General features: G+C 41.8%; 1 long non-coding RNA gene across 1 annotated transcript in view; it reads right to left on the reverse strand.

Annotated features, from left to right (window-relative positions):
- LOC146810174 (uncharacterized) overlaps positions 1–23681 on the reverse strand; it is a 247163-nt gene extending 223482 nt beyond the window's left edge. The window contains exon 1 of the long non-coding RNA XR_014965638.1: positions 23533–23681. This is a non-coding gene — a long non-coding RNA (uncharacterized LOC146810174). The remainder of the gene's footprint in view (positions 1–23532) is intronic.
- Positions 23682–24215: the final 534 nt, after the last annotated feature.

Genomic DNA, 24215 nt, shown 5'->3' on the forward strand with positions numbered 1-24215 from the left:
TTGATCCACAACAGCATATGAATATGTGGAGCACCTCTTGCTTGGTACTCTTTTCTCCAAAAGAAATCCACAACTTCTCCAAGAGGTGGATTTTTTTTATTGCAGATGAAGGACATCATAGCCTCAAATCTATGATTGAAATATCTGCAAACATTAACCAGATCCAATGAGCACAATTCTCCTGCTGTCTTGTATTGGATGTTTTCAATATTTGAATTTGCCTCTTGAAGAAAATCCAGTAAATCATCCCAAGCGTACTCAGCACAGCTTAGAGTAAGGAACCATGTAGGAGTTCCTAAATTCCGTAACATACATTTCAATTCTCCATGGCGTCGGTACCAATAGTCATTAGTTCCACGCTGACAAGGAATCCGATTAATCAATTGAAATTCCAAATGATCATCTCGCTGTTGCACTTTGTTCATAAAATCCTTTGCAGACACATTATGTAGATGTACTCCAGTTTTTAAAATGTGATTTACTGCATAAGATAGTGCAGACAAGTCACTTTCAAATAAAAGATGGAACAAATAAGGAATACTTTGACGAAATCTTGGATTTTCTGCATATAATCTTGTAGTCCGATACTCCGAAGCAGGAATCTGTACTGGACGTTCATCACATCGTCCACCTTTTCCTGTAGGAAACAGCTGGGGAAAACAACGAGCTTCCAATCTCTCCTCCCATACACTCACAGGAGTTCCTTTCGCTTTTTTCATCTGAAACAGATCAATAGTGTTTCCCATAACTTCTTTAGAATGAAGAGGATGTATGCTGAAATGTTCATAAATTTCTTCTTCTTTTGACTTATCCACTTTTTCAATTTGCCCAGTTGGTATTCCTGTGTCTGCTAGTAAAACCTCTTCATCTTCATCCATATAAATTGATTCATAGTACTTATTATTTCTTTTCAAATATAAATTTGCTCTTTGTACTTTTCGTACATCTACTAGCTCCTGCCACATTTTCTTATTCTTTGTAGGTACACCATTAACCAGAATAACTAATGGTTCAGTTTCCAAACTATCTGCATCAATTGTTTCAATATTTTTTTTCAAATCGAATGGCAAATAGACAACTCTTCCTTTTAAACCTCTTTGTAAATCTGAAGGAGGTAATTTACCTGTTTTGGGCTCCATACGAACTATAGTCTGAAACGGATGGACACATTGAATGAGTATAGACTCATACGTATTTAAATCACTAAGTTCTACAGGAATATCAACCAATTCTAAAAAATTATGTACAGATCTAGCTGGCATTTTATTCTCTTCTAACTTGTTATAACAGTATTTACAAATACGCTGATCTTCACCCAAATCAAAACAATTTTCCAGAAACAAATATGTAGCAAAATTCTTCCACTTAGAATTATTTTCTTTTCACTTTTTTTATAGAGATCAACATTCCTTGTTTGAGTTTTATAATGAGTTCTCCGGCAACAAATACAAGTAATATTTGGTCTTTCATTAGTGATGATAGTAAATTTTGTCATTTGATCTTCAAAATTTTTACTAACAGTGAGTTCTACATTCTCTTCCACATTTTCCTCAATAACTGTGTCAATTCCTGCACTTTCTTGCTCTGGACCAAAGTAACAAAACTGAATATCATCAATAACCTTCTCTACATCTGATACAGATCCACGGAACAGAGCACTATTCAACTCATGTAACTTTAGTGCTGGACTTTTAGCAAAATACAATCTTCTCACAAACTTTCTCATTTCAGTATGATGAACTGCCAGCATCCTAAAATGGTGAAAAACACTTTGACAAACTTTCCTAGAAAGACAAGCCAGAGAATGTCCTTCCAAACCAGTATTCTTTCTCACTCTGCATGGATCTAGTCTTTGAAGCACCTTAATCTTCTGTTTAACACTTTTTTTACTATATTCTCTTAGAAAGTCACGTAATTTATCAATAGATTCTTGTCGTACAGTACAAATACTACTACAATTCCAAGTGTACACTGGGGCTTTAGGACGTTTCCCCATAACCTCATCAGCTAACACTTCTTCCTCATTTCTTGGAACCATTTTCTCCTTTTCCATTACACAACCATCCTTAACTTCATAAGCTTGACCACTGGTGTCAACTGCATGCAGCAAACTATTACTTTGAAGATAACTCTCTTCATTAAAAAATGGTTCAGTACTTGAACTATGCTTCCATTCTCCTAAGAATACTTTACAAAAGTTATTTTTTTTCACTACTCTTTTCCTTTTGCTTTTTGACTTCATTACATTGACTATTTTATCTAATGTACGGATCCTGTTCAAAATTAAAATAAATAGTTTTCTTTTTAATTCCAAAGCCTTTGCAACACTTGATTCAATATGTTTCTTTTTCGTAAAAAATTTTGCTTTCTTCCTATATTTTTTCACATCCTTTAGCAAATTGAACATCACTCTTCTCTGAAACATTTTTCTACGAATGTTTTGAAATTCTGTTTTTCCTTTTAAGTCATTCTTTATTGCTTCTGATTGTACATTAGCATTTACTATTTTCTTACTATTGTATTGTTGTTTTCTACTTGAAACACTGTTTGCAGTGGATATATTTTTTTAATTTTTTCTTTGTTTGAGGATATTTTAAAAAAAATCCTTAGTCTGCTTACCAGAAGACTTTTTTTCTTTTTTCCAACATGAGGTTCTTCAACTAATTTGTGCTGTCCAGTTGTCTTCAAATATAGATGTTTTTGATGTTCTTTGATCTTTCTCGATTTTATAGGCATGTTTAATTTATTTCAGTGTTGTTCAGCAATACCTAAAAGAAACTAAAAAAAAATACCTTTTATGTAATTTAAATATATTACTATATTTTTTTTGAGCTTTTCAAATCCTATCATATTATCTTCCCCTTTCCTATGAATGCAAGTCTTACAGAACAAGAGCAACACAAATTAAATCTCTGACAACAATTCCTGTGTGCTCTCAGACTCATGGTGTGATTCTAGGCAGAAAACGATATTTGATTGGCAATTTGAAACCACATTTACTACTGTGGTTTTGCAAGTGATAATTACTGTAACAGCCTGACACATTTTCCTTATAATTTAGAGAAGCATAAAAGAGCACATGTCCTAACAGCTACTTGAGACCATGAGCATGTGTTAGCCTGGGTGAGTGATTAGACTACAGCAAAGGAAATGAGCCTTGGTGATGTTGAATGTGTTAACGTTACCCACTGCTATCTGAAATACCACACAGTGCTGAATAGTAAGTATGAGAGTGCAGGAGAAGCAGCTGGCTGTGTGGTAAGAGTGTGCTTCTGGAGACTGTGTATTGTCAGGTGCAAGAGAGATCTGCATGGACGCTTGCACAACTGCATGAAGACTGCAGAGATGTATGTAAGAGTACATGTATGGTAAGTTTTAATTGGAGTTTTGAACATGTAGGAACTACCTCACCCATTGCAGGAGTGGAAGGAAAATCTACCATGTTGATTTCAAATGTGTTAGCATTTGCCTCTCATTTGTGAGATCTTAATTTGTGCTGAATGCTAGCCATCACAGTTCAAGAAAACAAGCTGCCCCTTTCCTACGAATGCAAGTCTTACAGAACCAGACCAACAAGAATTAAATCTCTGACAACAATTCCTTTGTGCACACAGACTCATGGTGTGATTCTAGGCAGAAAACGATATTTGATTGGCAATTTGAAAGCACATTTACTACTGTGGTTTTGCAAGTGAAAATTACTGTAACAGCCTGACACATTTTCCTTATAATTTAGAGAAGCAGAAAAAAGCACATGTCCTAACAGCTACTTGAGACTATGAGAATGTGTAACCTGGGTGAGTGATTAGACTACAGCAAAGGAAATGAGCCTTGGTGATGTTGAATGTGTTAGCGTTACTCACTGCTATCTGAAATACCACACAGTGCTGAATAGTAAGCATGAGAGTACAGGAGAAGCAGCTGGCTGTGTGCTAAGAGTGTGCTTCTGGAGACTGTGTATTGTCAGGTGCAAGAGAGATCTGCATAGACGATTGCACAACTGCATGAAGACTGCAGAGATGTATGTAAGAGTACATGTGTGATAAGTTTTAATTGGAGTTTTGAACATGTAGGAACTACCTCACCCATTGCAGGAGTGGAAGGAAAATCTACCATGTTGATTTTAAATGTGTTAGCATTTGCCTCTCATTTGTGAGATATTGATGTGTGCTGAATGCTAGCTCATGATGTGATTCTAGGCACAAAACGGTATTCCTGAGTGATACCAGTACACCTTAACTTATGGTGAAGACTTCCTCCATAATATCTTACAAGTTCAAGGCAGTTAAATATCTTCCAAAACATAAAATGTAAAACACAACTTTAAAACAAGAATCACATTTCTATTATTTATATCAAAATGCACCACATACATCCCCTCTCAAATTCATAACTCACCTTTAAAAGTAGTTAGTTGAGAAAGAAATGTGGCACTCACACAGCAGATTATCAGAGCCAGAATCTCTGAACTGTACACCTCTCACCAGAACCAGTAAATGGCAAACTTTCCCTCTCTTTTTTCACACAAATACATGTTAACTTCAAATCACATTGCTTCCCACATTTTTTCAAATGGAAACACACATTTCTATTGGTTGCAAATTTCAACCCTTTTCCAAATCATTCCAACCCCCAACATGACTTCTGCCTGCTACCATAGCAACAGGTCATGGAACACTGGTGTGAGCAGAGAGGTCAGAAGTTCAGCATACAATGTTTCTAATCCAAAGAGTAAGAGTGCTTGACTTTTGAAACCTAACAGCAAATCAAAAGTTATGTTCTGTGGGAACACATTTTTCTGAACCAATACAAAACATGCTTTTAAAAATTTAAAAATACAGCCTAGTTTTTAGTGTTGAATGGTCTGAAACAGCCAATGAGTTCTTTTTATTAAAAAAAGTATGTAAGCCTCCATTTTACAACTATTTTTCTTTTCATATTGCCATTCTACTGAAAGACACCTTCTGAGTGCATCCAGATCTCCTTTAAAGATGTTCACAGTGTGGATTGTAGGTCACAGCTATGTCTTCTGGAGTGAAAAGTATGCAGAAAAAAGAGGTATTGTGAAAGACCTTGCTTTGCCAAATGTAGACATTAAATGGATTGGTCAGAGAGGGTTAAAGTGGCACTAATTAGTGCCTTTGGTGAAATCCTTTCTACATCTCCCACAGCCTAACCTTATAATTGTGCACTGTGGTGGAAATGACCTAGGCACTTTAACTGGGGTAGGTCTGGAAATGCTTGTTAAGGACACCTTTGTGCAATTGATGTCACTTTTTCCACAAACTACCTTTGTATATTCTAATATATGCCAAAGGCAAAAGTGGAACTGATCCAACCAATATTGTCCGCAGATTGAGAAAGCAAGAAAGCACGTCAATAAGTCTGTTTCTGCTTTCCTCAGAGACTATGGTATGGGTTCTATATACCACAACAACTTGCGTTACAACATGCAAGGCATTTATAGAGGAGACGGTGTACACTTCACAGATGAAGGCAACAGAGTCTTCCTCTTGAACTTTAGACTCTGCATGGGTAATTACTTGTAGGTACAAAAAAACACTCAATGAACACAACGGCTCTTTTTAGAGCCAACCAACATCTAAACACTTAAATTTGATTTTTAATTCTATTTTTTTAATGAATTTTTTGCCGCCGTGGGCGCACCGTGCGTGCACCGTGCGCGCACTCGGCGATATTTATTTAATTTTATTTTTTTTGGGACCTAAGGGGTCTTTCATGGTCCCCCTGAGAAGGCCTAGGGGGTCAGGAACTCTCTACCCTGCCCCCTTTTCACGTTCTTCTGTTTTTAACTCTCTTCTGCCTCTAAAACTCAAAATGGCGGCTAGGGGTGCGCACACCGTGCGCGCACGCCGCGATTGTTTGAAAAAACATAAAATGTTTTTTCACCCTTCGGGGTCCTTCAGGGACCCCCTGACAAAGGCTAGGGGGTCAGGAACTCTCTACCCTGCCCCCTTTTCACGTTCTCCACCGTTCTTTTTCACTACCACACACAAAATGGCGTCTGACACTTCCTGATTTCGACCGATTAGAATGTTGACTGACATGTAACCACCAATCAGAATTACGCTTGCGCACGTTATAGTGCGCGCATGGAGCGCGCATGGTGCGCGCATGGTGCGTGCACGGTGCGCGCTTATAGATATTTATGTACTTTTAACTGCAATTTTCTTAGGAACTACTGAACAGATTGACTCCATATATGCAAAAGGCACATCCCTGACCTGAGGACTACCTCTTTGCCAAATTTCGAGTAATTCTGTTCAGCCATTCGGGCTGTACCTTCGACTAAAGATACTATGGGGAAAACGTGTTTTGGGACCCCCCTTTTTCTCAGCCCCCGCTTGACGAATCACCCCGAGACTTTCAGGGTAGGAGCTGAGCGGAGCGCCCCATTAGTTTTGAAAATTTTGCGAGGATTCGCCAACTGGCGCCAAAGTTATTCAAAATAGAATTTTCAGATGGAAACTCGGTCCTAACTACAACTCGCGCGCCCGCAATCCTGCTCATGACGTCACATATTACATCACTCATGACATGGTCAGTGGCATCACTCATGACATCATCCTTGTGATAGAGTGGCGGTCGCGCGAGTTATAGTTATCTGAACTAACTATAACGGGGGAATTTCATTGGTTTTTTCTGAGTGAAATATCCACCTAACTATAACATGTGTGAAACCTATGGTTTTTTAAGTGAATTTGCAAGGTTTTTTAAATGCTAATTCCTAACTATAACGTGAGTGAAACCTATGGTTTTTTCAGTGAATTTGCAAGGTTTTTTAAATGCTAATTCCTAACTATAACGTGTGTGAAACCTATGGTTTTTTCAGTGAATTTCAAAGGTTTTTTAAATGCTAATTTTATAATTTTTTAATATATTTTTAATATATTTCTTTTACAAAAATTTCCCTATGTATACATTTATAAATTATCTGTATCCTTTAATTTGGTGTGGCTAATTTGTATTTTTACTTTGAATTTGGATAAAGTTGAACAGCATTGTTAATATGTTCTATTAACTTATGCCCACTTTATTTCTTTTTTTTTCCTTCTATAAATTTTCAGGGTGCACGCCCTGAGCGCGCACCTAGTATGCATGCGTACGTTTTTCATGTACGCCTGCGTACGTTATCTACGTACGCATACATAACATTTTAGTGCGTGCTCGCAGCGCGCACCTAGTACGCATGCGTACGTTTGTGTGCGCATGCGTACGTTATATACGTACGCATACGTACGTTTTAGTACGCGCTCGCAGCGCGCACCCAGTACGCATGCGTACGTACGCTTGCGTGCATCGTACGTGCTCCGCGCGCTACACTCGCGCATACGCGCGGAGTACGCGCGCTGACGTTCACGCATGCGCGCGTGCTGCGTATGCGCGTTACGTACACGCATAATACTTATGCGCATGCGCGCGTACGCGTTTGCGCATGCGTAATTGCACCGTGCGCGCTCTGAGCTCGCTCCGTGCACGCACCTCGGGTTATGTGATTAATAAAACGACACTTAATTGGTTTTCATTACTTTCAGTTTCAGATTGTTTCAACACCACACCCAATCCCCTCATGGCAAGTCATGTGATCAAGAAACATCACTTTTCATTGGTTCAAAGTACTTTCAGTTCCAGATTCTTCCAAAATCACACCCACTCCCCTCATTGTTAGTTCTGATTCCCTTGGAGAAGGAGCTACTCTGTTTTTGTGAGACAATGGCAGAGCACCAGCCACCTTCTGAGAGTGAACAGGACACTCTTGAGAGACAGAGGCAGAGGAAGCAGAAAGACTCCTTTATATGGCAGTTTTTCACTTTTCCTGAGGGACAAAAGAAGGTGAATGCACCAAAAGTCACCTGCATACTTTGTCAGCGCACCTTATCACGTGGGAATGCTAATAACAAGTACTCTTTTAGTATTCACACAATGTTGAGGCACGTTGAGAAAATGCATCCTGTGACTTTTCGTCAAGCTTCTGGAGTAAACCCTCCACCTGCTCAGCCGATGACATCTGCAGCAGCTCAGCCGAGCACATCTGCAGCAGCTCAGCCGAGCACTTCTTCTGCGATGGTGCCTTCACCTTCTTACACACCTCTGGATATTCGTCCTTGTTTTGGGAGGATGAGTACACACTGCATGGATTGTGGTACTCTTATTACTATGGGTGAGAGCAGTGTTGATCTCATTCAGAGAAAATTTGAGGAGCACTATTGCAGTGAGCCATAGTTTTTTTTTTTTTTTTCGTTTTTCTCTTCCTCTGTCTCTACATTAACTCAAGGGCTCTTTTTAGAGCCACCTAAAATCTAAACACAAAAACTTGTTTTTTGAATCTATTTGTCATTTTTTTTTTGGGGTGCGCGCACCCTGCGCGCACCCAATGATGTTTTTTTAAAAAAAAAATCATTTTTGTCACCTTTAGTAAACCTTCAGGGACTCCCTGACAAAGAGAGGGGAGTGGCAAAGTAATTAAAAAAGAGATGGTGTTCATTTCAATGATGAAGGGAACAGAGTCTTTCTCTTGAACTTTAGACTCTGCATCGGTACTTACTTGTAGGTACCGAAAAACACTCAATAAACAGAAGGGCTCTTTTTAGAGCCACCTAATATCTAAACACTTAAACTTGATTTTTATTTCTATTTTTTTTTTTTTAATTTCGGGTGCGCGCACAGTGCGCGCACCTCGGGATGTTTTTAAAAATAAATAAAATCTTTTTTTTCCCTTCGTGGTCCTACTGTGACCCCCTGACAATGGCTAGGGGGTCAAGAACTCCCTACTCTGCCCCCTATTCACGTTCTCCACCTTTCCTTTTCAGTGCGACAGACAAAATGCCGGCCGACACTTCCTGATTTCGACCGATTCGAATGTTTACTGACATCTAACAACCAATCAGAATTACGCTCGCGCACGGCAGGGTGCATGCACAGGGATTGCACAGTGCGCGCACCCTGCGCGCGTATAGATATCGATATGCTTTTAAATGCTATTTTCTCTGGAAATACTGAACAGATTTACACCAGACCTGCGAAAGGCACTTCCTTGACCTTATGGCTACCTCTCTGCCAAATTTCACGTAATTCTGTTCAGCCGTTCGGGCTGTAGCTGTGACTAAAGGTCCTATGGAAAAATGCATGGGGAAAATGAGTTTTGGGACCCCCCCTTTTTCTCGGCCCCCGCTTGACGAATCAACCCGAGACTTTCAGGGTAGGAGCTGAGCGGAGCGCCCCATTAGTTTTAAAAATTTCGCAAGGATTCGTCAACCGGCGCCAAAGTTATTCAAAATAGAATTTTGAGATTTCCTATGGAAACTCGGTCCTAACTATAACTATCTACTGGCGACTGCCAGTAGATAATATATATATTATATTATATATAGGATTATTTGTTGATGACCTTAGACATTTCATCTCTATATACCAGCATTAGGCATCATGATGGACTGTCTGCAGTTGATTATTTTTTGAAGAAACGCTGTATTTCCATGTATAGACACAATGAAATCCTTCTAAAGATGATACATTGGTGTTTACACAACAACATGTTCATGTTCGATGGTCTGATTTATAGACAAAAACAAGGTGTGGCGATGGGGGCATGCTTCTCTCCCAGCTACGCATGTTTACATGTGGGCTGGTGGGAGGAGCATGTCCTCATGGGCGTACACAGGGATCTGTGTGATCAACATGTTATTACAATGTGGAGATATATAGATGACATATTCATCATTTGGGACGGTACATCACAACAAGCTGAAGATTTTGTAGGAGCTATTAACTGCAATGACTTAAACCTTAACTTTACTTCTCATATAGACCCAGTGACAGTTAATTTTTTGGATGTTACTGTCTATATCCATAACAACTCTTTTGAGACATGCCTATACAGGAAGCCAACAGCGGGCAACACCTTGCTCCACGCCACTAGCTTTCACCCGCAGCACACTATATCCAGTCTCCCCTACGGGGAATTCTTGAGAATACGTAGAGCCTGTAGCAATGAAGAAAAACTACTTATAGCTCAGGAAGCAGCCAAAATCAGGTTTCTACAGAGAGGATATCAAGCCAACAAACTAGAGAAAGCTTTAAGCAAGGCAAACAGTAAAGAGAGACAAACCCTACTATTTACCACACCTAGCCCTAACACCAACATCTTGGGTCCACCTAGCATGAAATGTAACAACACCAATAATGTCAATCAAGACAAAACAATTTGTCGATTTGTTTCAACATACAGTAGACAGGCCAATACAATCCGTTCCATTATCAAATCTCAATGGCCCATTGTTTTAACTGACATGGTGCTTTCACAAACTTTGCCTACACAGCCGAATTTCACTTACCGCAGGGCACATTCCATGCGGAGTGACTTAGTTAAAACTAGTCCAGAACTAGACACTAAGAGCATCTGGTTATCCCCTAAAAAGGTTTTTTTTAAATGCAGCACATGTAGGGCATGCAAATTTGGCATTAACACCAAATCCTACTGTACTCCATTTTCTGATGAGTCTATCAATATCAGAGGGCATTTTACATGCCGGACAGATTATGCTGTGTACATTTTACAATGTGTTTGTGGATTACGCTACGTCGGTAGCACAAAGTTGCAGGTTTATGTGCGCATTTTGCAGCACTTACGAGCCATAGTGAATTCCGATCCTTCCTATCCTGTGGCCCGTCATATAAAGTCAGAACATGGCAATAATCTCAATGTTCTGCAATACTTTGTTATTGATAATGTCCCCTTGAACAAACGTGGGGGAAACCGCGAAAAGCAACTAAGGCAATTAGAAACTAAATATATAATGGAACTTGATTCTAAGGCTCCGAGAGGTTTGAATCTGTGTGAAGATTTGTTTCATTTTCTATAATTGTCCCGTCAAACATCTAGACTCATTGTCACAGATTACCGTACATTTTGATCCAGTTTTTCTGTAGGGAACGTTTTCTAACCTTAGCCAGTCTAATGGTTTTTTTGGTTTTTTGGTCTTTTGGCTCCCCAAATGTTATCTTTATATATAAACTACTATATCTGTGTGATCCAACTTTTAGGGCTGTGTTGCAGTAGATCAGTCCGCTGACTTTATCTCACTATATACCAATAAAAACACACAATAGCTTTTTACATAACTGGGTTAAGGGAACTTTATTGATACATGCCCAATTAATTGTTTTGGGTTTTTATAAACATATTGCACTTTACACGGTTAGCACTTTTTTGGTTTCTCCATATTTTGCACAGCACAAATATAAAACAAAAAATAAAAAATAAGATACGTTCTAATAGGCTCTGTGCTTGTTACTAATGAATTATATAGATAAGTTTTACTCAGTGGTTTCGGAAAATAAGTTGTTTCCATCAAGTATTTGTACTTTGAATTTAATATGGTTATCGTACTAAAAAAATATGAATATCCAATGTCAATATGTAATGCTGTAGGTTCTGCTATGTATTCACAGCGATAGCCTTCAAGCATTGTCTCAGGAGGAATTTTCCAGATTGAACCCTAAGGCCATATTGCTTTTTCAATCTTTAATTTCAATTTTGTTTTTCCGACCACAAGAATAGAAACATAAAAATACTATTGTATCTATGAAATGTTGTTTATGTATTAGCACAGAGATAAGTATTGGAGTCACCATTTCAATGAATGTAATGAGTCAACAACAACCATTTGATACGTGAGGTGTTTTTACTATGTCTATGATTATGTTGACAGACATTAACCAATAGTAATGAAAGCAAAGTTACCTCCCTTTTTTTCTGGTTTGTATAAATACGTCACTCCTTTGCAACGCAATCATGTGAGCAAGGCCACCCAGTTGGCCGAAACGCGTCTTCCCGTTTCATATGCACTGAATCTATGATTTAAATAAATTCGTCACTGCGGCTGCAGTTTCAAACAAAGAAGAAGGTGTCCGTCTCTCTTTCATGGTGCCGAGAAGCGCTTTGGAGTGGTATTTGGATATATATATATATATATATATATATATATATATATTTCATTTTCTTTTTTTTTTTTTTCTCACAATGTGGCTTAATCCGGATCGCTCAACTGCGGGTGTTGGGCGAAGCCAAAGGCCAAAAGTCAATATTCAAAACAAAGGACGCCCGCACTCTGGAACCTTGTAAATATTTATTCGATTAACTGAGCCCTAGTCTGTCACACAGACTAGGGCTCTGTTAATCGAATAAATATTTACAAGGTTCCAGAGTGCGGGCGTCCTTTGTTTTGAATATATATATATATATATATATATATATATATATATATATATATATATATATATATATATATATATATATATATATCAAAGCTCCCAATTGCCCGTTAGGCAGGATTGCACTCGAGAGGCAGTCTCATTTCAGCGGGTAAAGAACCTCCATATGCGTCGATAACTGCGTCTTCCTCTGTCATGGATGAAAGCCTGACGCGTTTCTGAGCCGTGTTGCTCGTCTTCAGAGGCTCGACTTTGGGAAGATTTCTGGGGACACACCCACATATATATAATTAACCGCCCTCAGATGGGCATGCTCCAATGAGCACAACGCAGATGGATTGTGGGTAATGTAGTTCATATCCATTTTTCCTTTAGGCACAGTTTCACATTTAAAGCCCTCAGATGGGCCTCGGCGAACAGAAAGTCCATTGATCCCTAGCCACGGCTTCACATATGAGACTCTGTGTATCAGATCCCGTGACCCCCAACGAAGGGATGGTGCAATCCTCACGGCCGGACTGCCGCGCAAAATCAAAGCTCCCAATTGCCCATTAGGCAGGTTTGCACTCGAGCAGCAGTCTCATTTCAGCGGGTAAAGGACCTCCATATGCGTCGATAACTGTGTCTTCCTCTGTCATGGATGAAAGCCTGACGCGTTTCTGAGCCGTGTTGCTCGTCTTCAGAGGCTCGACTTTGGGAAGATTTCTGGGGACACACCCACATATATATAATTAACCGCCCTCAGATGGGCATGCTCCAATGAGCACAACGCAGATGGATTGTGGGTAATGTAGTTCATATCCATTTTTCCTTTAGGCACAGTTTCACATTTAAAGCCCTCAGATGGGCCTCGGCGAACAGAAAGTCCATTGATCCCTAGCCACTGCTTCACATATGAGACTCTGTGTATCAGATCCCGTGACCACCAACGAAGGGATGGTGCAATCCTCACGGCCGGACTGCTGCGCAAAATCAAAGCTCCCAATTGCCCGTTAGGCAGGATTGCACTCGAGCAGCAGTCTCATTTCAGCGGGTAAAGGACCTCCATATGCATCGATAACTGCGTCTTCCTCTGTCATGGATGAAAGCCTGACGCGGTTCTGAGCCGTGTTGCTCGTCTTCAGAGGCTCGTCTTATATACCAGAAATACTGCTCAATAGACAAATATGGGACGTTTGTTGGAATATACTTGGAATATACTCGACCAGATGTATGGCACTTTGGTCTACTATGTTCTGAACGTGGCTCTTAGCACCACATCTGTTTCAGATTATAGCTTGTCTTTTCATAGACCACTGCCATTTCTAACCACTGTAAGTAACAGATGAAAACAATTTTCAATTTAATGGTACTCAATTTACCGACCTTGAAAAGATGGAAGAAGGAGTCAGCCTTGCAGCAATTCAACCTAGTCAAATATCCCTGATCGTGCAAGTTCCAGCTATGAGCTTTCAAGTCAAATAGTAATCTTGCAAGGGGACCATTGATGACATGAAGTTTAAGGGGTATATTATCAAGAATGGCGTTAAAATTATCGCCACTTTAGCGGCATGAAACTGCCGCTAAAGCGGCGATAATGGGCTTGATAATATGCCCTTGAGAATTTCAATAGAAGCCCATGTTCACACCAGAACATGGGCTTCTATTGGAATTCACAAGGGCATATTATCAAGCCCATTATCGCCGCTTTAGCGGCAGTTTCCTGGCGTTAAAGTGGCAATAATTTTAACGCCGGTTCTTGATAATATGCCCCCGAATATTTAAATCTGTCGATCTGGTTTCCTAATCACTATGCGCTTGAAGTGTGCTGGTCACACACATGTAAATGAGCAGAGACGTGGTCTTTCAGATACTTTGTCAATGACTGAACCAAGATATCTAAGGGCATATTATCAAGGACAATATCGCCACTTTAGCGGCACTTTTTGCCGCCAAAGCGGTAATATTTTTATCACCCTATTAGCAAGCTGTCGCTAACAGCTATTAGCGACAGTTCACTCGCAGTAGCGCCCGTTTTCTTGCCGCTTTGCATGTCAGTGATATTTATCGCTAATGACATGCAAAGTAGGCATTCCTCACTAACAGTAAAGGGAAAGAGTCGCAAAGACAAGTTCTCCCTATTACCAATGCCCGCGTTGCGTCCAGAAAAGTAGCCTAACCGCGATTACCGCTGTAAGCTAACGTCTGCAAAAAAACAGACTTAGCTATGCATATCATGGGAGGTGGATTCTATGGCTGAATCCACATCTCCCTATCATCAACCTTTCCTCTATCGCTGCGGGAATATCGCTAGATTTCCAGCGATATTCCCGCATATCGCCGCTTTTGCAGGATTTTTGATCGCCTCGGTGATACGCGTTGATGATAGCGCGCTAACCGGGCAATAAATTCCAGAGACAGACGGCGATAAATATTAAAGCGCTAAGCGCGCTTTGCGTTATTTATTGCTGTCTGTTTCTGATATGCCACTTAGAATTTAAAAAATCCCTGTTTCCCCATATCATTCACATTTTGTGATCGTGGACAAAACGTGTTTTCACCACCACCTGCACATCGGATCCCTTAGCCTTCTAAATAGGAAACAGAAACAAACCAAACGCCGATATTGAGATTCAGTGTAAATATGCTGGGGTTACATAAGCATTTCAAAAGCGGGCTCTGCTTCTTCGGGTGTGTCTACACCATTACCCTGTGAGCTTTCTGTGTTAGGGCATTAACCAGTGACGGCTCGTGACTTTTGAAAGTGGTGAGGCAGAAAATTTGTGGTGGCGTGCACTGTGGTGAGCAAGCTAAGGGTGGGTTTGGGGGGTTCTCCCTCCACGAAAATGTTGAAAAAAGTGTGGGCAAATGAAGCTATTTCAAGCAATTTAAGAAGGTTGATAAAGCAATTGTGAAAGTGTAGTTACTACATTGAAAAAGAGATGTCATATAATAACATAGATAGCTAGTTGCTTATTCTGTATAACCAGAGAGACTTCATTCAAGAAATTCTTTGAAGCCAGCAGAGGAACCACATTTCAACAAGGCGAGTGACCCTATCCATGGCAGTCTTTTCTGACTGCACTACATCAGACCCACATTATAGACAGGCTGCGCCACCAACAATACCTCAGAAGGCATATTCTTATCACATGTGTGAGGGACAGGTGGTGGTTCTAATGCTGTAAAGATCACATTTGTTTGTGTGTTCGCATGCATTAATGGTTCGTGTTAAGCTCTGCTAGAATGCAGAAAACATCGTAATAGGGTTTTTTATTTTAAAGAGAGGGGCATGGCGATAGCGTCATTGTGTGATCCACAACTCATATCCACCAGAACAATTATGACCTATTTAACTTCTGTGAAGCACACAGTAACAAATTACTGGAAAACGAGATCAAAGATGAGACATGAAATTTAGATTATTATGCTGCCTTGCTTCACTGTGTTCAATCAATCAATCAAAAAACGTTATTTCGGTTATTTGCTAACCATAAAAGACATACATAAAATATACAATACATTGTCACAAAAACACCAACCATTTCATCATAAGAAAGTGCAATAAAAGAGTGCTTACAAGGTACGGACACAAACGAGGGAAATGGTTTCACTGGTCCAGGCAGTTTCTCAGTCTAATACATAATTTTAAAAACTCCTTAATTTGGAGAATACTGTCACTGTGCAAAAGCTGCAAGTACAAAAGTGCCGGTCTGATTTGTTTAAAACCAAGTTTTTTTAAAAGAGTCACTAAATATAGTTTGCGTAGAAATTCATAAAATTTACATAAAAAGATAAAATGCAGCATATCCTGCTGAGACTTTCCGTCGCAGCCGCAGGGCGCTGCCAATTTGTTAAAAATGTCACACTTAGGTCGAATAAGCAGGTGATGGAACTGGTTGAACCTAAATCTGGTCAGTAAAAATTTCTCATGTGAAGACAAAGACCCTTCCAAATATGGTTCGATGGCCGCAGTAGTCTTAAGCATAACAAACTTTCTCACACTTGGTTTCTGAAGCTCCACTTCTTCTCTCATAATCCTCTTGTCCATCAGAAATGTTTGTTTGATGAGCTCCAGATCTCCCCTTGTAATTAATTGTGGGTTGGCAAAGAGTTCAGGGCGACCAAGTTTCTCGAAATTTGATTTTAGGTAACTTAGCCAAGGAGAGCTCAGTGCTTTGTCCAGCGACAAGAAATCCTTTATGATTAAATGTGTTAGGGGTATGTTCTCATTTAGCCAGATTTTAAGCCAAAACATCAAAGGGCGTAAGGAAAGCAAATCACATAAATATTGAGACCCCAACTCCTCATGCACAGCAAGATTAGCCGTACCAGGAGGGACACACAATAGACGCTTCATAAATCGATTTTCAGCAATCTGTAATTGCTCTCCGTTGACATACCCCCAAAGTTCACTACCATAGGATACAGTTGCCACAGACTTAGCATTGTACAATTTCAGCATAGCACAAATTGGCTTTTTCCCCAATTTAGTGGCAAAATTAAATATTGATGCGTTAACCCTCACCATTTCACCTTTTTTCTTTGCAAGATGAGGTTCCCAATTTAATTTTGTATCGAAAAGGACTCCTAATGTTTTAGTTAGAGGGATTATTTCTCCACCAATCCTAAATGGGAAGGGTTTTCTTGGTTGCTGGCCAATTTGTAATACAAAAGATTTAGTGTTATTTACCAAGAGGTCTCTATCTCTCATGAATGTATTAAACGCTGTTAACAATGATTGAAGTCCCCTCTCTGTTCTAGATATAAGTACTGCATCATCTGCATAAAGAAGTATTGGAATTCCACGCCTACCAACTCTAGGGCAGTCAGCACGAACATCCTGTAACACCCCATCTAAGTCATTAATATAAAAGTTAAAAAGAAAGGGGGCCAGGATACAGCCCTGCCGGACACCTTTTCCAATACTAAAATTATTTGATACACTCAAATCCAAGGAATATCTTACATTGGCACTGGTATTACAGTGTAGGGCAACCAAAAAATCAACCAAGCCGCTATCAACCCCTTTCAACCTCATGGACTGCCACAGCTTACCCCGGTCGACGCAGTCAAACGCGGAAGACAAGTCCATAAAGGCAAGATGAATGGTACCTTTCTGTATTATAGTATATTTGCTTAAGATCAGGAAGAGGTTAAGGCATTGAGTAATTGTCGATCAGCCTTTACAAAATCCGTACTGCGAGGGAGACATAATATTCTTTTCCTCCACCCACTCTAGCAATCTTTGCAGTACAATTCTTCCTACGATCTTGACCATAGAATCTAATAAAGAGATCGGTCGATAGCAGTGTGGGCTGCCCTTATCACCCTTTTTAAAAACCAGGACAATTGTGGAAACACCCCATGATCGTGGACATCCTTCTTTTGCAGCTGCATTAAAAACAGACTCTAGAATGGGTGCCCAAAAACTAGGATCAGATTTAAATAAATCCGGGGGAATCCCGTCCGGGCCGGGAGCTTTTCCACCTGTGATACCCTGTATGCCCTCCAAAACTTCACCTCTATTAAAAACAATCTGTGCACCAGTTTTACTACAGTCAAAAGTTGTATCCATGTCCCCTGTGCAGCAGTACAACTTCTTAAAGTGCACTTCCCACTCCTCCTTAGATATATAGCTTTCAGTACCATTTCCCGGGTCCTGTGTCAAAAATGGTTTTCTCATCAAGGCCCAGAACGCTGTGCTACTTCCAAGGGTGGCAGGATCTAAGATCTCTGACCACGCCTCTTCCCTGAGAGATTCCTTATGTCTTTTAATAGTTTTTTTGTAGATCATTCTACACTGCTGAACATCAGCTTTTATCCTAGGCTTAGATGTCAATGCTACTCTTAAATTTCTAGCTGCTTTTGAACAGTCCTGATTAAACCACCTAGGACCTTTTATGGAATCCGATTTTTTTATAGGTACTGATAGTAACTGAGATACCTTCACCGCTAAACAGTTGAAGGCATTTAGGACAGTGTTTGGGAGTGCACCCTCTTGTGTGCATAACGAAATTTCGTCAGCACAAGTGGTTTTAATTTTGATGTACAGCTGATCAGGGGTTACCATGGACCATCTCAGTCGACGTCTGCCATCTGTGGTATTCACCCTACCAATAATGGGTTCCACTCTTTCTTTAACTATCAGTGGACCCCTCATAAGAGCAGTGAGAGGATTGTGGTCACTGAATTCACTGACTTCAATAGAGAAGAATCCCACAAAAGACTGCATTACAGGTGTTAACAAGATAAAATCTATAAAAGTTGCCCTACCGTTCCCCTTAAATGTTGGGTTATCAAAGCACTTATTCGGGGCCATCAATGCCATCATGGGAGTTAATTCTAACTCATTAAGCATATCATTGAGGTGTTCCCCCTCAGTTGAGTGCTCAAAATGGAAATTCTCACAGTACGGGCAATTAAGTTCCGTAATCATTTTAAAAAGAGGGTCTCCACAGGGATGAACATTAAAGTCCCCGACCACCATGAGGTTATGAAGACAGTCCTTCATGGAGTTACTAATAAAAGAGTTCAATGTAACTATCTGACTAGAGTTAATACTACAATTAGTGGCATTATAAAAATTTACCAGACCGGCCATACAGTTATCTCCAATTAAAACTAATCCAATAATGCCAGTGTGGTTTGTTGTAATTCTCCGAACCTTACAACATAATACTATCGAGATAAACACAACCAGGCCCCCTTTAGGTCTGCCCCTAGTAGTTGCTACTGCCGGGACATAATAGGCCTTATACCCTTCCAGGAAGTGATTACAATCGATTGACCAAGTTTCCTGTAGACAGATGACTTGGTACTTTTTAATATACTCAATCCAGTTGCAATCCTCCATTTTGGTGCCTAAGCCCGCAATGTTCCAAGAAATTATATTATTAGAGTTGTTGACAGCCGAGATACATTCCGTACATTCCAGATTCACTGAGTCACGAGTTGCCTGCCCAACGGATACCTCATGTCAGTCACATAGCTCTAATCCCGAAAGGGCATCAAATCTGTTGTGAGTTACAATGTTAAAACCATTATCTCTCTGTAATCCCACATTGTGAACATATTCCCCATTGGGAGGCAGTGACTGTGAGGGTATACGCGATCTAAAGGGGCCAGGGGTTGGTGGATTTCTGATCAAATGGGAGTAAAAAAACCCCAGTGGGCGTATGCAAATACTATTAGGTATGTTGGCCAATGCAGCAGCTCTAAGTAAAACTGTGGCAGCATGTTGAGGATGCCTAAAATTGATGATAATGCAGTCACCATTTGTTGCCTTACTAGATGATCCGATCCAGCTCACCCTTCTTGTTGTTAATATTTGATCAGCAAATTTAACGGGAAACCCACAATTCTTATTAAGCCAGAAGACCGTCTTATTCTTTAAAGAATCATGATTTTCTTCAGACACCTGATATGCTTGGGGCTGAATGGGTGGGACATTTGTAAGTACAGCCACGTAAGGTGCGCATTCAGGAGGAAGATTTACATGACGATTTTGCTTTACATGGCTATAGGGCAAATTTCCCTCAAAAGTTCCAGTAACAGTGGTATTCTGCATTGTTAATGTCGTGGCATCCGATAAGACAGGATCAGTAACAACCACTGAATTCTGCGTGTTAATCTGCCTGTTTGATGGAATATTAGGAACATTTCCTTTATATGTTCCCGAATCATCCACAGTTAATTTATTATTTGCTGCATCTAATTTACCTGATGGTCCAGCCAGGTGCGATTTTAGCAGGCCACCTAATCTTTCTACTTCTAAGGCCAAAGTATCTAATTTGGCTAGCAAAGGTTGCATCAACTCTGCAATTTTTGCCTCTATTTTTCCCTCCAGTGAGTGAAATAGAAGTGTTAATGGTTCTGGGGCGATGTTAGAACTGATTCCGCCCGTACCACTACCCTCTTCTAGATTCTTTTGCATTGCCCCACTACTAGAGACTCTGTTACCCCTCCCTGTTTTACTCTTGCAATGCTTGCCCCCGCGCTTAGCTTGTACCTTCCTGCACAGTCTCACTGGTCTATGCTGGGGCGATAAGAGTGATGGCTCTTCCTCTGTTAGTTCGGATGCTACTTCTGGGTCATCTACAATCTGATCTACGTGTATTTGTGCTGCATTAGTTACGGCAGCCCCATTTCCCCCATCCTGTCCATCTATAGGAACTGTGAATACCAAAGGAGACGATAGTTCTGCACTTACGTCAGAATCATTACTTCGCCCTAGGGAAGCTCTACGGGTATTATTAATTTGGGTCACCTTTTGCACAAGATAGTTATCCATGGAACCAGCCCCCTTGGTGGGTTTATTCATCTTGGCCTTAGACATATTAGCAACCCTAACAGTAATCCTTAGGTCCGGGCACGTTTTACCGGGGGCTATACCAAACAGCTAACTTCAATTAGCACCTACGGATAACCACGTTACACAACAACGTATAATAACTGCACAAGTTCTGCATTACATACGTACAAAGTCCGTGGCCCAGTCCTGTCTCTTCTGTCCTCTGAGGGCCTCAGAGGGCCCGCCCTTTGTCCGGGCTTCGTCCGGCGCCCGCCCGCGCGCGTCCCGCGGCGCGGAGGGAGCGGCGTTCTTTTAAGCGCTTCCGGGCGCTTGGGTGCCGTGTGTGGGACGCTAGGGCGCCTGGGATGTGTAGTCTGCCCACGCCGGGGCGATGCAATGGCGACCAGGGAAACCGCCACGGAGCGCCAGCAACAACAGCAGGACTCAGGTGAGTTTAAAAATGTCTTTGCCTTCGCGTTTGTTTTTCAGCCTCCCCGCTCCACCAGAGGAGTGGCGTTCTTTTAAGCGCTTCCGGGCGCTTGGGTGCCGTGTGTGGGACGCTAGGGCGCCTGGGATGTGTAGTCTGCCCACGCCGGGGCGATGCAATGGCGACCAGGGAAACCGCCACGGAGCGCCAGCAACAACAGCAGGACTCAGGTGAGTTTAAAAATTTCTTTGCCTTCGCGTTTGTTTTTCAGCCTCCCCGCTCCACCAGAGGAGCGGCGTTCTTTTAAGCGCTTCCGGGCGCTTGGGTGCCGTGTGTGGGACGCTAGGGCGCCTGGGATGTGTAGTCTGCCCACGCCGGGGCGATGCAATGGCGACCAGGGAAACCGCCACGGAGCGCCAGCAACAACAGCAGGACTCAGGTGAGTTTAAAAATTTCTTTGCCTTCGCGTTTGTTTTTCAGCCTCCCTATCCATGGCAGTCTTTTCTGACTGCACTACATCAGACCCACATTATAGACAGGCTGCGCCACCAACAATACCTCAGAAGGCATATTCTTATCACATGTGTGAGGGACAGGTGGTGGTTCTAATGCTGTAAAGATCACATTTGTTTGTGTGTTCGCATGCATTAATGGTTCGTGTTAAGCTCTGCTAGAATGCAGAAAACATCGTAATAGTGTTTTTTATTTTAAAGAGAGGGGCATGGCGATAGCGTCATTGTGTGATCCACAACTCATATCCACCAGAACAATTATGACCTATTTAACTTCTGTGAAGCACACAGTAACAAATTACTGGAAAACGAGATCAAAGATGAGACATGAAATTTAGATTATTATGCTGCCTTGCTTCACTGTGTTCCAATTTAGGGGAGGGACGGAGTAATATGGTGCTGCTGTAGGTGTTCTCATCAATTAAATACGTGTAATGATAACAATAAAAAATGTAATTATTTATGTCAGCATTGTGTTCTGTGTTATCGAGTTAAAAGGAGGAATGTATTTTTTTTTTGCAGCACTGTATGTAGACCGGTGGTCTTCAGTTATCGTGACATCATGGCATGGACCTCTGAGAAGCATACACGCTGCTGCCAACGCTTCTCGGAGGTACGTGCCAGAAGGGCCTAGCTTCACGAACATTTATGTCTGCACTCTGCGTTCCCGCTATATAAACACTCACACTCTTTTAAGTGCCGCAACTCTGCACTTCAAAGTGCGTGAGTGTTTATATGGCGGGAACGCGATCCGAAGGTATTAGAGTGCAGCTTTACATCAGCACGCTCGGCGCCAGTTAGGTACAAGGAGGAAATCCATCCCACAAGCTTTTTTGTTAACCACCAGGGGAGATTAAGTGATTTGCCCAGAATCACAGGAGGCTGAGTCGACGCCGCCAATACTCGAACCTGGTTTCCCCGGGGGAACCAGGTTCCAGTATCGGTGTCGATGACTCAGCACCCCTTCGAAATTCACCAGCTCTGCTCTGCCCATTACGGACATTACTGCACACGATACAACTAGGCGGCCTAGAAGGCCAATATAAGCAACACCAGTACTCGGGCATAGGATCATCCACGAGGCTCCTTGAGAGAGGTCATGTGAATGGCTGACGGAGATGGGAGCAAGAGTTTGCTATTTTCCCAGTTTTATAATCCTCTACCCCTCCATGCACGTATGATCCCATGAGGGGCCCAGAGGTGCTACAGTTTCGGTTTCTGATCAACTTCTGTGACATAAGTTTTATTATTGCAGACGCCCGCGATAATCCCATGTGTGTTCTAACCCGGCTACTATAAACAACCTGAATACGAATGTGAGTAACACTTCTGTGCGTGCAGTATTAAATCACCATTTCCTCAGTTTACCTGCAAACCACACTCCCGCCTTTATTAAGGTATCTTTTCCCTGATTCAAGGCAAGGACACTTTGGTGGGGGCTCAAATGACCTTTAAGAAACTCTTGCTTTTGGCCTTAATACTTGCACAGAAATATTAAAAACAACATAATTCAATGACAAAGCGACATTGAGCAGAACGATGTCGCTAAGTACAGAAAACACTCAGTGCTGTTCGGCAATTACAGACACGTTTTGCCCAGTGTGGGGTCCTCGGTGTGATGTCGCACATGTGATTTTAGGAAATCTGTAGAAGTGGCTGGTTATCCTTTCACCTGTGCTGTGTACTACAACCATCCTCGGCTGTGGAGGCTGTGTGACCCCTAGTAATGCTGCAGGTCCTGACTAAAGCCAGGGTCTCTAAAGTCAACTTACAGCCCCCAGGCCTCGGTGCTCACTCGTCACTCCACACCCGCCTACAGCCTCCCGCCACCGGCTGTACACTACAATTCAATCATTCCTTCGTATGGAACTAACAACTATGCTGGCAAGAGATTGATTTAATTACTTCTGGATCTTAGGAACTTCGGCATCCGACACAGCTCTGGATGGAGCGCAGCAGGTAACTCACTCCATCTCACACATATCCCCAGCGGCGGCCGGCATGCTCGAGGGAGGGAGGGGGGTGGTTCACGGCCCACAGGTGGGGAATACAAATATTACAATTAAAATAAAACTTAGTAAACGTACCTGAGTGCCGGGATACCGCGCTTCCTCCGCTCCGGCCTGTACTGGTGGGTCCGCGACCACGTGTTCCTGCTGCAGGAAGCAGCCAGCAGGCAGCTTCCCTCCCCTACGCAGCGCAAGGGAAGCCAATCATATTGCCGGTAGGCGCAGCAGGCTAGCGCCCCAGCCGGGACATTTTCTCTGCATAGAGAAAGACAGAGAGTGGGCGGTCCTGCTCGAAGGCAGGGGGGAGTGGCTTACCCACTGTTGTGGGTACTGACTGTTTGGTCGGCCCTGAGCCGACCAAACAGTCAGTACCCGCAATAGTGGGTAAGCCACTCCCCCCTGCCATCAAGCAGGACCGCCCACCCCCTGCACCCAACGAGGCACAGATGCACTTCTGCTTTCTCGCAATGCGAGAAGGCAGAATCCTAAATGTAGTTTTTACCGTTTATGTTTCTGTCTTCTCGCACCGCGAGAAAGCAGTAGGGCAACGCCCCCACGCCCCAATGGGGGAGCCGCCACTGGCATTAACCGTCTACAGTATGCCTGATTTGGTGACAATAATACTTACAGAGCCTCTGCCTACGGGCCTGGTTATTTAACCTTGGCCAGTAGCACTAATGCAAATGGCCACAACATGAAAGCCAAGCAAGGAGGCGTTTCACAATTAACACCCTTCCATGGCAACGGCCGACCGATCTCAA

Source organism: Triturus cristatus, chromosome 7 (assembly GCF_964204655.1).
Source record: "Triturus cristatus chromosome 7, aTriCri1.1, whole genome shotgun sequence".
Lineage (NCBI taxonomy): Eukaryota > Metazoa > Chordata > Amphibia > Caudata > Salamandridae > Triturus > Triturus cristatus.